The following is a 13,644-nucleotide window of genomic DNA, read 5'->3' on the forward strand; positions in this document are numbered from 1 at the left end:
TGGCACGTATCTACCTATAGTATGATTAAACGTTGGGGACTGACATGGGACCATGCCTGTATTATTATGAGAAAAAATGTAAGTAGGTACATATACCTATACTATCAGAGCTTTTATAGGATGAAAGATGAAACCAATTCCTAACAAATAATTGTTCATTTTAAAAATTATTCGACATGGGCCAATTTTTTTTAAAACACTCACAATAAATATACAGCCACATTGAAATTTCAATCTTATAAAATTAATTTTAAATTTTTTAATTGAAATAGTAGTGAAGTTGCTGAACGATTCCAAATTTAACTCTAAATAACATCATTGTTTTATTTCCAATGCAGTTACTCAAACAAATAGTGTCTACATAAAGTAATTACTAGGGCTCGGATTTATATGTATTTATTTAACCAAAGTATGTATTTATACAACAAAAATATGTACATAAATATGTGCTAAAAAATGTATAATATATATTATCAAAAAACAAAATTATGTACATAAATATATGTGCTAAAAAATTTATAATATGTATTGTCAAAAAAAAAAAATATTTTTATTAATTAAAATGAAATGTAATAAAAAAAAATATTTATCTAACTATCTAATTATTATGGTTACAATTAATAATAACATGCATTTTTAAATTTTCGAATTCGAAAGATCGCCGATTATGTCGTAAAATTGATTTATATCGACTGAAAGATCTCTCAACTTCGGCTGATGTTATAGGACTGTCAAAACTTGTCATTATCTTTATGAGGTCATAAATATCAAACATATATCGACAGTAGATTAGATTAAGTTTAAAAATTGGTATTATTTTGTACTTTTGGAAACATGGGCAAGTCTGTATTAATAAATAATAAATCGTAAATGAACAAATTGTCGAAATATGTAGGAAAAATGGAATTATTGAGAAATATGTAAAAACATGTACTTATGGCAAAATATGTAAAAATATGTAAAATAAAATATAGTTCATTTTATTGGAAATCCCTTGAAACGAATTTATCACTTACCTAAATTAATTTATCAAGTCACAGTAAAAATATGTATTTACATATAAATCCGAGCCCTAGTAATTACTTATTAAAAACCTGGCATTTGCTAACACTTACTTTATTATATTGTAATTATCCATTTCAATTTTTTTTTTATCCCGGAAGCTATATCAAAAGAAAATGTTTGTAACTGATAATATTACTAAACTACCAACTAACAACTAATATTATGTAGGTTTAGGTACATATACATAAAAATATAATACATAATACATAACCATACCTAAACATACATTTTCCTAGAAAATGATTTTATTTTTGAGTTTGATTAATCATAACCGGCAGATGGTAGATAATATTTGCGTAGGAATACGTATACTTACTTGTCTGGAGTTTGCTTAAAATTGAAATGAATTGAATAAATATACTCTCCATTTATTTATTTATTACTGACTCTTGGGATGTTTTTTTTTATATTATGTCCAATTTAACCGTATAATATAATATAAGTATTAAGTATATTCATTATTCATATATTATGTATACTGTACACTTAGTAGGGGCAGTAATACCTTTTGAAATACATTCAAATATGTTAAGTAACTTAACCTCGAGGCTGTCGAAAGGTCAATAATATTTGTATAGTATTAAAGAAAAATTACTGAGCAGATATGAATTTTAATTTGTAATATAAACTAAAATCGAAAAGGAAATTCAATATTAACATTAATAATTTAATTTTAATTGGTTAATTAAATTAATTCCCATTAAAGTCTAATTAATCTACTGAAAAAAATGAATTAGGTAAAAATAAGCAACATGTTTTTTATATCTAACTAGGTACAACATTAATAATTAAAGTTTTAAATTATATGTAGTTTAAAGTAGAAAATATTATTTTTAAATATCCACGCTGGGCATGCTTTAGTCTAAAATATTATTGAAGTTTAAAAAAATGTATACAAATTAAAATATACAACTAAACAGGGTATCTAGTTTTGTAAAAAAGTAAGTGCATGCTCACTTTTGCGATTTTAAACATAACTTTTATTTTATAGAACACTGTCCATAAAGCTAATACAGCTATTATTTATTATTTTGTAATAATGCCACACTACCTCAAAAAATTCAGGTAAATTCATTGAATTTTTACATTTCTGTCATTACTTAAGACTTCTTTCAAGTAATAACACGCAGTAGTTATGCTTAAAATAATTAAATAAGTGCTGGTTTATGAAATATAGACCACTCTGTTTATTATGTATGAAACATAACAGTCAGTTAAATTATTTTAAACATTTAGGCGAAGATTTAATTAATTGATAAAATTATGTACTTATTATAATCTATAGTAATATTCTAAAAATAAAATACGTTATTCATTTTAAATTACATTACAGGTGAAGTCCAGCTGTCTTGCATAATAATCGTATATTTAAAGATGTTAAATGTTTTAAAATATTATAATTACATTTAAAAAGTAAAATCGGTTTTTATTTTTATCTGTCTACATAATCAACATTAATTTTTATTAAAAAAAAAATATATATAACAGACTGATCATTTTGCAAGTGTCCCCTCAAGGAAACCGCCAGTTACTGATCAATATAATATGGTCAGACCTTAAATAATAATATATCGTAGTACAAACACTGACACAACGAGTGTGTGCATATGTGACAGTCATTTGTAAATTTTAAAAAGCACAATATGACAGTGTTCGTATGGTATAGCTTACGTACTGTGACATCGTGCATGAGTTAGGCCCGCCTAGAAAACTAATAGCTTTAACGATGATAATATGTGTGGGATAAGCGAAATACAAAGTGAGGGTAGAAAATACTGTGTCAGCTTCTCTATAACATAATATATTATAATATTTATGAATACAGGGTAGGTCACTGTGTTTTAACGATTCATTGCGTTGATGTTACGGGAAAACGGAAAAACCCCGTGACCCTGCACCCTGTATAGAATATTTATACATCTATAGCTTATATTCGCAATACACATGTTCACTTGATATAGCGACAATAAAACAATTTATTAAAGACGATTTTACATCCTGCTTACGTTACACATATGTAAGTATACTAATGCATATATCGGGTAGATAAAAACAAAAATGATTCATGTTGTTATTCGTATAATATTCAAAATATATTGTTCATAAAACAAAAAACTCTATAATGGATAAAAATCAATAGTTCAATAGATATTGATATTGGTTTATCTAATCTATTATGGCCGTGACAATTGCAACAGACTGACAAAATGATATAACCTATATTATATTTTACTTAGTAAAGAAATCTAAAATTGCATTAATACAATGTTTAGGTAGTCAAATTTTTAAATTACTATTTTCAACTATAATATATTACACATAGGAAGAAACCGTTTATATTTCTTTGGTTTACGACATTATATGTTTTGTTATTTTTTAATAGTATTTTTAGGGAGATGTTCCCTGAGATTAATTTATTGTCAACGACGCAATGGTTAAACAAATTATATAATTTTTAATTTAATTGTTAAAATTACATAGGTGATTCAGACTTGTAAATCAGCCGATGGTAAGTGATTTAATAAATATTGTCAACCAAGTACTGGAGTTTCTTTTTTATTCTCTAAGATGTGTTATCAAGTAAAATTATTGTTAGATTATTAGGTGTAGGTGTAGGTATATATACTTTTTGGAGTATTGTTCTATTTGAGTTTAAAGTAGTTAGTTTCACTACCATAATAATAGTTTATAGCTTGGTTGATGTTATTTATGTTTAAAAATTTAAACTTTAGTCTCATTTTATTTAGTATACTTAGCACACTATAAGAATTGCAGTGACTTCTCTGAATCTATATTTGTTCCACACTAGAAAACTTTGAAGACTTTTTTTTATAAAATAAAAATATGCAAAAAAAGATTTTTTATTTTTAAAATACCCTTTATAGACACTTTTTTTTATACAAGTAGTGGAAAACATAAAAAAATATAAAGTGCTACGAAATTGAGACGATCAATATAGTATTATTGTATAATACTAAGAATAAAATAATGGTTTTAACTTCGAGCATCTTAATAAAATTATAATACTTATTGAGGAAACAAAAAATAAAATACTTTACAAAATTAATAGTACAGTATCTTATTAGTAATAACAATTTTAGATTCTATAAATTATGATTAAACTGTGGATTAAATTTATTAAGTTTTCCTATTAAAATGAGTAGGTACCTGCAAAGTCTTACGCTGTTTATAACTAAGTATCATATTATAATAATTATTATGTTAATGATGACAGTTATAATAGTTGTAACGGTATTAAGGTTTAATTTATAATAGTATACTAATATTGTCATATTTTTTCATTATTTGCTGTGGATGACATTTTTAACGAAAGTACATATACTTGAAATTGGATTAATTTGTAAAGCGAAATTTGAATGTGATTACAGTCTCTAGTTTTGGGTGAAATTAATTTATTTTCTACTCAACAATCGAAAAACTCTTTTGTTATTTTTTCATTGTCAATAAAATGTCCATTTTGTGCATTGTCAGCTGTTCACACTCGGAGTAAATCTCATTTTTTGTACATTATTTTAATTCATTTTTAAACTTCAATTTATACTTTATTAATTAAGCGATCTACATACAAATGTCATTAGTGACTGCGCAATAGTTCGAACAATTTACTGAAAATAACATCTTTGCTTCACTAAAAATCTTAATAATAAACTGTCGTTAGTTTTCATTTCAAATGTTGGTTTTGAAAATTAGGCCTATGTTTGAATAACAATAATTATTTTTATTTCATTTTAATCAGTCTGAATAATTTAATGTTGTTTACCTATTCGTATATATAGATTCCATACAAAAACAAAATATATAGTTTATTTAAATATTATTTCTACGAGTATATATTGGTGTATTTTATATCATTATAGTTTTCTGTTATATGCCATCACTATTACAAACAAAATATTTAAAATCTTTCTTATCTATTCAGTATTTCGTTTCAGCCATACCCGATCGATTTAATACTAATTATATTGATAATTATAGATATTGAACAATAGCCATTCGAGTATTCAACTTGTGTCGAAATTATTTAGGTTTTGAATAATTTTGTATTCAAAAATACATTTATATTTCCCTGTCTTGTCAGACGCAAGACGTAAATATAAGTGCTCTGAAATTTCAAGAAAATAGCTGAACAATGAACACCGAAAAGCTTTCAGTGTTCTGTAAACGTATTACGTATTTACGTAAGACGCAACCATGTATTAAAATTGTAATTTGTATGAATAGGTTGCTTCAAAAGTCTAAAATGCTATATACTCACAGCATCAGCATTACAGAACTAATGAGGGATTCTAGTTAAGCCTCCCCTATATTATAAATTATTAGCCTCCCCCTAAAGCAAAATCCTGGCTACGCCATTGAGTTTACTATTGAGAATTCGTAAAAAATTATTTTATTTTTATCAGAATACTCGTACAATACGTATACTCAATGATAATGTTTAGTAATAATGTTACACTCCAAAAAGAGATAATGAAATATTATTATGTTTTGTGTCATAAAGGTAATGTATTTGGTATTATATAAGATTTTATTAAAAATTTATATTATATAAAATCAGAGACTTAGCAGGCTTATAGATTTGAGGTTGCACCACCCACAGCAACGGTGGTTGAGGTACTATTGAATAATACTTCTGTCAGCAATATTATAGTTAAATGAATAAATACATCAAATACATGAATTGTATGAAATGTTAAAGTTGATTTGTAATAGGCTAGGAAAAATAATGTTTTGCAATGATAAAAATCATTTAAACATCACATTTGTATATACTAGAATTTATGAAATGATTATTAAAATGTTTGACTTTTTTTCTAACTCAAATTAAAACTAAAAGTGTAAAAATAACAACTGAAAACGGTAGAATATTAGGTATATCAAATTACCTAATGCTCATTCAGTAGCAATTGCAATGTTTTTAAATGTTTAGCATTATAAATGCAGACATGTATTACAGCAGTGTTAATAATACTATTATGTAGGTATTGTATATTTTCATACATTATGGATTTACAATTTTTCTCGGAAATGTTTTTTATTTTTAAAATATTACTAAAAATAATGTTTTTGTCTTAAGAACATTTTACCATTACATTATGTGTCTAGAATATTCAAAAGTTAATGGCCATGTACTTTAAGTTTGGACTAGGTTTCTTTATATTTCTTAAATATATTATTAATTTAAATTGTTTAATTAAATCTCTGGATGTTATAAAATATTACCTAGTAATTATAAATACTTATTTTAATGTTCTGCTTTGCACTAATATGGCATCAGCCAATTAGATGACATTTTAATATTAAATATACATTTTTTATATGATTTAATTATAACATAAAATTAATTACCTACATACTCTTTGAAAAATATTAATTTAATATGCTTGGGATATAAAAATTGTTAGGTAGGTACGTTTTATTTAAACTACAAAAAAACAACGATTTTTATGATTATCCATAAATCATTTTGATGGATTATATGTCTGTATGATGTAAATAAGATGACGTAAAACTGTACTTTGTTATTTTATTTTGGCAATATTTGTTTCCATACTTTAAAAAAGTGTAATATACGTAGTATATTGGTGTACCTACACTTGTTTACTTGGCGTCCAACATCACTCGAATAATATTCACGTGCCAAGTCTTTTACACGCGATTAGGTGAAAAAACGTTTCGAGAGAAGGTTTTTTAGTCCCCCGATATGTTTACAAAATGTTGTAATGTAATACAATAGAGAAATGAACACTTTTCCAATGATCTTATGAGAGTAAAAATAATATAAAAATTCTAAAATAATTGAAATATTCGAGGGTAAAATATACGGTGTTAATGCCCGTCTTATATAAGATTTATGTAAAAAGATTGTATTATGTAAAGGAGGTACCTACGTGCAATACGCGCGTATAAAAAATACAAAAGTTAATGCAATTTAATGTATGAAAAAAAGTTTATCAATGAAACGTTGATTAATATAAAAAGTTTCTAGCCTTTGTAAAAAAATACAATTTGCCATTCATGGCTTTGCCAGTTGCTAGATTAAAAAAATGTAAAACAAGACACATAAAATTAAACGAGTTTTCTTGAATATATATTTTATATATGTATCTATACTGTCCTATAGAATGTAATAATGATCTCTGATAAAGTGTAAAAATACTATAGTATTACCTATTAAGTATATTATCTTTTATATCAAAATAAATACTGTTTTAATCAATCAAGATATTGTGCGATATTTTATACGATTCCTCTTTTAACCTGAGCTAAAATTGCTAACAAGAAATACCAAAATTAATGCAATCAAAATTAATTCTTAACATGTTTATTGTTCGATAGCAGTGTTAAACCAAATATTTGTAAGTGCGTGCGTTTTATCTTTTCCGGGGATTTTTGTCACGTCAAACTTTCAACGAATTAATAGTTTTTAGGGAACACTTATAATTATTCGATTTAATTAAGTTTTAAAACTTTTCTTATCCCGTGCAAAAACAAAGAAAGGATAAACATTTAATCCCCACTTAACGAAACTTTCAAAATCAATTAAGCATAGACAATATCTAAATCTTATTACGATTTATTTCAAACATAAATTGATTCAAAGTACAAATATCGATCTAGTTGATAAGTATTTGTAAAAAATAACAATAGTACCTATAGAAAAATGAAAGGCAAAATTATTTTATAGAGTAAAGAGTTGCCTTATACTGAAATAGTTCAAAACTTTATTTCGCTATAATAACTAACAAAAACAATTCTTCACTTATGGTTTGTTTTTAAGCCACCCCGAAAGATTCTTTTACAAAACCGTTCGGTGATATTGCTGATAACCGAAAACACTATGCCAGTTGTACGAGTTGCATACTGTAAAAACTGGTGTACTTAACACAACTTTTTTGTCCAAATTCTAGAGTTTTAGCTCTAGCTAAGATTGTCCGTTGTTTCGTATATGGTAAGCCAAGTTAGAACTACCATAATCAACAATATTTTATTTCTTCAACCATGGTATATAATATTGTACTTTTATTGGTCGAAACGTTATGTTAGTGAGAAATTGAAGCGGTAAATACTGAACAAAACTGTAATAAAACGGCGAACTACAAGAAATTTCCAATTATCGTAATTCATGAGTGTACTAACTTGTATATAAAGGGCTATCTAGAAAATGTAAATAAATAGTTTCAATGCTAACCTACTACCCACCAAACAACTTGTTATGATTATTTTTTCGATTTACTACACAGTTTTAATGAGTATACATTATAGCATTATCCTGTACACATTTTTAAATTTTAGTGTTTATCTTTCCCTAATACAAAAATGAGATTCATTTTATTAACTAAAAATAAAAAAAACTGGATAAGTCAAACTAATGTTTCTGTTTCTGATTTTGATATTTAATCATATAAAAAGTAAATAATTGTTTACTGAGCTATTTTGAAAAACCCAATATGTGTAAAAATATATTATGCACTAAGTACCTATTAATTATTATAATATATATTCTAATTTTTTATTCATTTATAATTTAGGAATCAATAGTATTCGGTATTCCAGAGGTTATAATTTAACATTATACAATTATAAATAATGCTGTTTGAATTATTTTGAATATTAATCAACTTTAGTCAAATAAATTTACGTAAAGCAGATAAAAAACAAATCATAAAATCATTGTATTTTATATAATTTTAATGTATGTGAAATGTAAATGTAATAGTTTTAAAAAGTATTAAATGTGGTATTATTTTGAAAAGTAAAAAGTTTAATGAAACTATTGTTCTTTAAATATTAATAGCTTAGTAAATATTATAATTTTTAATTTAGCAATTTAAACATAATATTATATATAATATACAAAGGGGATTTATTTAAGTGTCCATACTCGTGTTTGAAAAAAAAATATTTTTATTTACTTCTTTTACCGTTTTAAGTGTTAGGATTTTTTGAATGAAAATTTATCTTAATTTAATATTTCAAAGCGAAATATTTTTAACGAAATTTTCATATAAATTATGAAAATCGAATTTACATAGAGTTAGTAACAAATTAGTTATTATTATGTAAATTGTAGATGAGTTGGGTAGTTGATCAACAATAATTTGCAGGGGAACCTATAACCTACATAACTAAATTCTATAGCAAATTCTTTTAATAAACTCAATGCGAAATTTGTGTGGACCATTGGATTCATTTTCCAATTGTTTATAATAATACAACGTACATTTTTCAATAACAATATTTTTTTAGGACGGCGCCATAAATAGGCAATTTAGGTACATAACGGATGTGTGTTTATTTTTCAGCTATTTCATAAGACCAACAGTCAATAATACTTAATATGGCATGTTTAAAATATGTATCAAAAGTTTGCAATCGAGATGTCCTTCGTACTGAATTAAAAATGTATAAGTAATAACTTAACATTGCTCATTAAAAATAATGATAACATATTATAATGTAAGGAGGATGCTAAGGCTATAACTTAGAATTTGGTATTTCGGTTTCTTTAAATCTAACATTTCATACGCCAGTGGGAATGATGTATTTCATCCTTGAAAGTATTAATGAACATTTTTTCAAATTTAATGCAAACTTTGTCGACAATGTTTTGTAATAAAATATTACATCACAAACAAACAAGATAAATTTAAACTTTTGGGTTAATTTATACAAGCTTGTCTAATGCTAATATACGATATGCTTCTGTATGCGATTACACGCCGAATTAGTTATCCGTTTTCAAAGCAAAAAGCTTTTAACACACACCCTCGACATAAAGTTTCTTGCGTGTGAAATTGACAGAGAAAAATGTTATGATTAAATACTGTGTAACATTTATAATATGATTAATATTATTCGATGATATAGTGTAATATACAACTGCATAAAATAAATATATCACGATATAATATACGCCATGTTTTGACTGTATAGGTGATGAACAAGATCAATATTTGAAACCTAATAATACCATATTTTTACTACATTATATTATTGTTTCAAGCAACTATATTTTAGAATACTATCTATCTGATCAAATATTTTATTTTTTATACAGATAAATAAGAACCATTTATTTTTAAGAAAATTGTATTTTGTCATTTTAGTTTGTAAACAATCAGGAAGAAAACCAAAGATAACTAATCTTCATTAAGTTCTGTAATATTTCAAATATTTTTTACATGACAAATAACTGTAATATGGTCTTTCACAAATATTATACCTTCAAAAAGTATGATTACGGAAAAATTCAACTCGAAAAACCAACATATTATATTTTATCAAAAAACTGTGTACATTTTTAGTAGATAAGAATATTTCGTAAGGTTTGTTCAAAAACACTCTCCTTAGAGTTTTAATGTAACCAAAAATTGTACTTCACCAATGGGCAACGAAATTTCCACGTATTAAACTTATTACATCAAACACCAAACATACGAGGATATTATGATTACTGTGTAATCATTTTGTTAAATATTTTTAAACTAAATTCTTGAACATTATTATTTGTTACAACAAAATTACATTTTGATAATGATAACGAAGTTTTTCTTAAATAAAAAATAATAGAAACAAAAATAGTATTATTCTAACAATTGTTAGAGGTTTAATAATATGTCAGAAAAGCATTAAAACGCAGGTAATACATAGTTGCTATTTTAGGTTTTTTGAAATTATAATAAATCATTGTACTCATTATTTGCACATAAATAAAAGAAAACATAATCATGATTTGATAGCATATTATATATAATATTATTTATATCATATTTAACAGTAAATTACGATTTATGAACCTTCTATATGAATTTAGTATACCTATATTACAATGTATATTAATTTATACATTATGTTATTTATATATGAAGTAAGAAATTGCACAACAAAATCAGTAAGCTCTTTTCTGATAGTGCATCGGGATTGGGGGCTTAAAAAGACCAACCGTAATACAATCATCAATTTCTTGAAGATGGAAAATATTCTCAAGGAAATTTAAATACTTGATGGGGTAAAAATTAAGAATAATATTATTATTCAATCTATGTGAATTATATCTCTGTTATAATACATTAAAACCTTATACCGAGATATTCATCTAATTCATCTAGCGTGCACCTAATTTTCCCTTAAAAATTGATTAGTTCAAATACTGTGTTTTCGAATCATGAAGAATAGTTAGGCGGTACTGAAGGATCATATTTTGAACTACCTAGTTAAGCTTCTGTACTAAAAATAATAGTCCACGATAATAGATTTGAAAATTATAGTGATTCATACTAATCTATTAAGATTTTATAAATTGTAAACATTGTCTGTATCTAATATGTACCAACTTTATTAAATATTAAATTTATTTTATACTCTTATAAAACCATTTTAAAGGGAATTTTCCTAGTATGAATAGTGAATATACATTTTAATAATTTAGAAACTATAGGTACTCGATTGAATTTTGATTTAGGTGGATCAACATTTATAAAAAAATCTGCTCAATAATTTACTTCAAAAAATGTTGCTTCTCAATATAGACCATGAACATACCTCAAAAATAAAAATTTGTATTAATTACAAATTCTGTATAGAAGAAATAAATGGGGATGAGCATCCTAGGTGATTTTTTTGTATATATATATAATATATATATACACATAAATATAAACAAATATATCGCGATGTTTTATCGCATAATATATACTGCATATTATGATTTAGTAGTCGAAGATAGTAAAATAAAAAATAAAAATATGAAGTAATAAGTTAACATTTACGGGGGCATTTTATTCGATAATATTAAATTAAGTACTATTTACTATTTCAGTCCAATTTTACGAATTTCATTTGAACATTTGTTGTTTAATGTTGAATTTGAATTATAAGGTAGTTTGGTAGTGTGGAAGATTATATAAGCATTACAGTGTGTCAAGGTGTAAAACCTCTGCAAGTAGGCACCCAAATCTCACTCAGTGTTTTCGTAGCAGAGGTAATGCATTTTAATTCTTAGTGAAAACTTAAATTAATTTGATTGAAACAAATGTGAATTTCACGACAAAACTCACCTCAAGTTTGGCGTACAAAAACACAAGCTCAGTATAAAATAGTGTGTACTATATACAAATTAACCTAAAATATAGTAAAAACAAAAAAATAAATAAATTGTATTCAATGTATGCTTGTGAATCAATTAATTTGATTGAAATGCATTTTTGCTATCTTAAATACATGATTTATTACTGAACATTGGTAAACATTAGTATGTGTCAATATCTCAATTTATTTATTTGATGCCGTCCACAGACTGTGTTATTCTGCTATCACTAAATTAAATTAAATTTTAATCAATTTCTATTATTGTTTTTAAAACATTCATTTGCAATTTGTTAGAAAATAACAATGCGTTTGTTTTAATAAAACTGTTCGAATTGTATTATTATTTAAAACTCGTGTAAACTGTATACGATAAATTGCTGAATTTAAATTGTGATTTAACAATGTTGTAAATATTATACAATTTATACCGTTGTATCGTATTTGTTTTCCTCATTTTTTAAACTATTTTTTTATTACTGCTTGAGTTTTTTCATTAATTGTACTATATTTGTTTTAGAGCATTTTTGGAAAGCGAATTTTGTCCAATAAAGTCTACAGCTACATAAATATTATGAGTTATCCTGTTTATGGGTCATAAACCTTTTTATACGCTGTGATATCAAAATGCACCCGAGCTGTCATTTTAAGATTAGGTTTAGGTATAATCCGTGTCAAAATGAGTAATTTGAAATTCTCCTTACACGGGAACAAATTATTCATCTGTATCGCTTTATATGATGTATCGGCTGTAATCCGTTTTTCCGACCATTGACAGGTACCTTTTTTATAGGTAATATAAGTTTGACATAATTTTAAAATTTTCAGATTTACAAATACGTTTTTTAAAGTACAGCATAATATTCACCACCGAAGGTTATCGAAATTAATAATTAGTAGGTTATTTAACTTCATAATTATTTTATCATGAATATATATTATATTTCTACAGTTTTATTACAAAGTGTTATCATGGTAGATAATAGGTATACAATATTGTTTTATAAGTTATAAATAAAAATAATTATATAGATAAAAAATAAACCTGTATAAACGTTGAAAATAATAACCATTTTAAATTGGGATAATCAAAGTATCTAAATTATCTCTTTTTAAACAAATTTACAACGTTATAAACTGCTTTTTTAAAAAAAAAAATCACATAGTTTTGAATCTTATGATCAATCTGAAAATTTGGGAATTCAAATTCAATTTTCTAAAAACTTTATACAATATTTGTATACCTTCATCCATCTTTTTTAGACCATGGTGTGTTGAATTAAAAAAATTAACAACCTTGTAGACAAATTTCACTTAAAAAAAAAGTTTAACTCTTATTCCATTAAGTACCATTTGTGTCAAATTTTGGATCAATAGACATACTTTATAAAACTTTCAAAGCACTAAAAAGTGTTTACAAATAATAAAAAAATCTGTATTGAAAAACCAATAATGTTTCACCACCGAACGAAA

This window comes from Myzus persicae, unplaced genomic scaffold, assembly GCF_001856785.1.
Source record: "Myzus persicae strain clone G006 unplaced genomic scaffold, MPER_G0061.0, whole genome shotgun sequence".
Lineage (NCBI taxonomy): Eukaryota > Metazoa > Arthropoda > Insecta > Hemiptera > Aphididae > Myzus > Myzus persicae.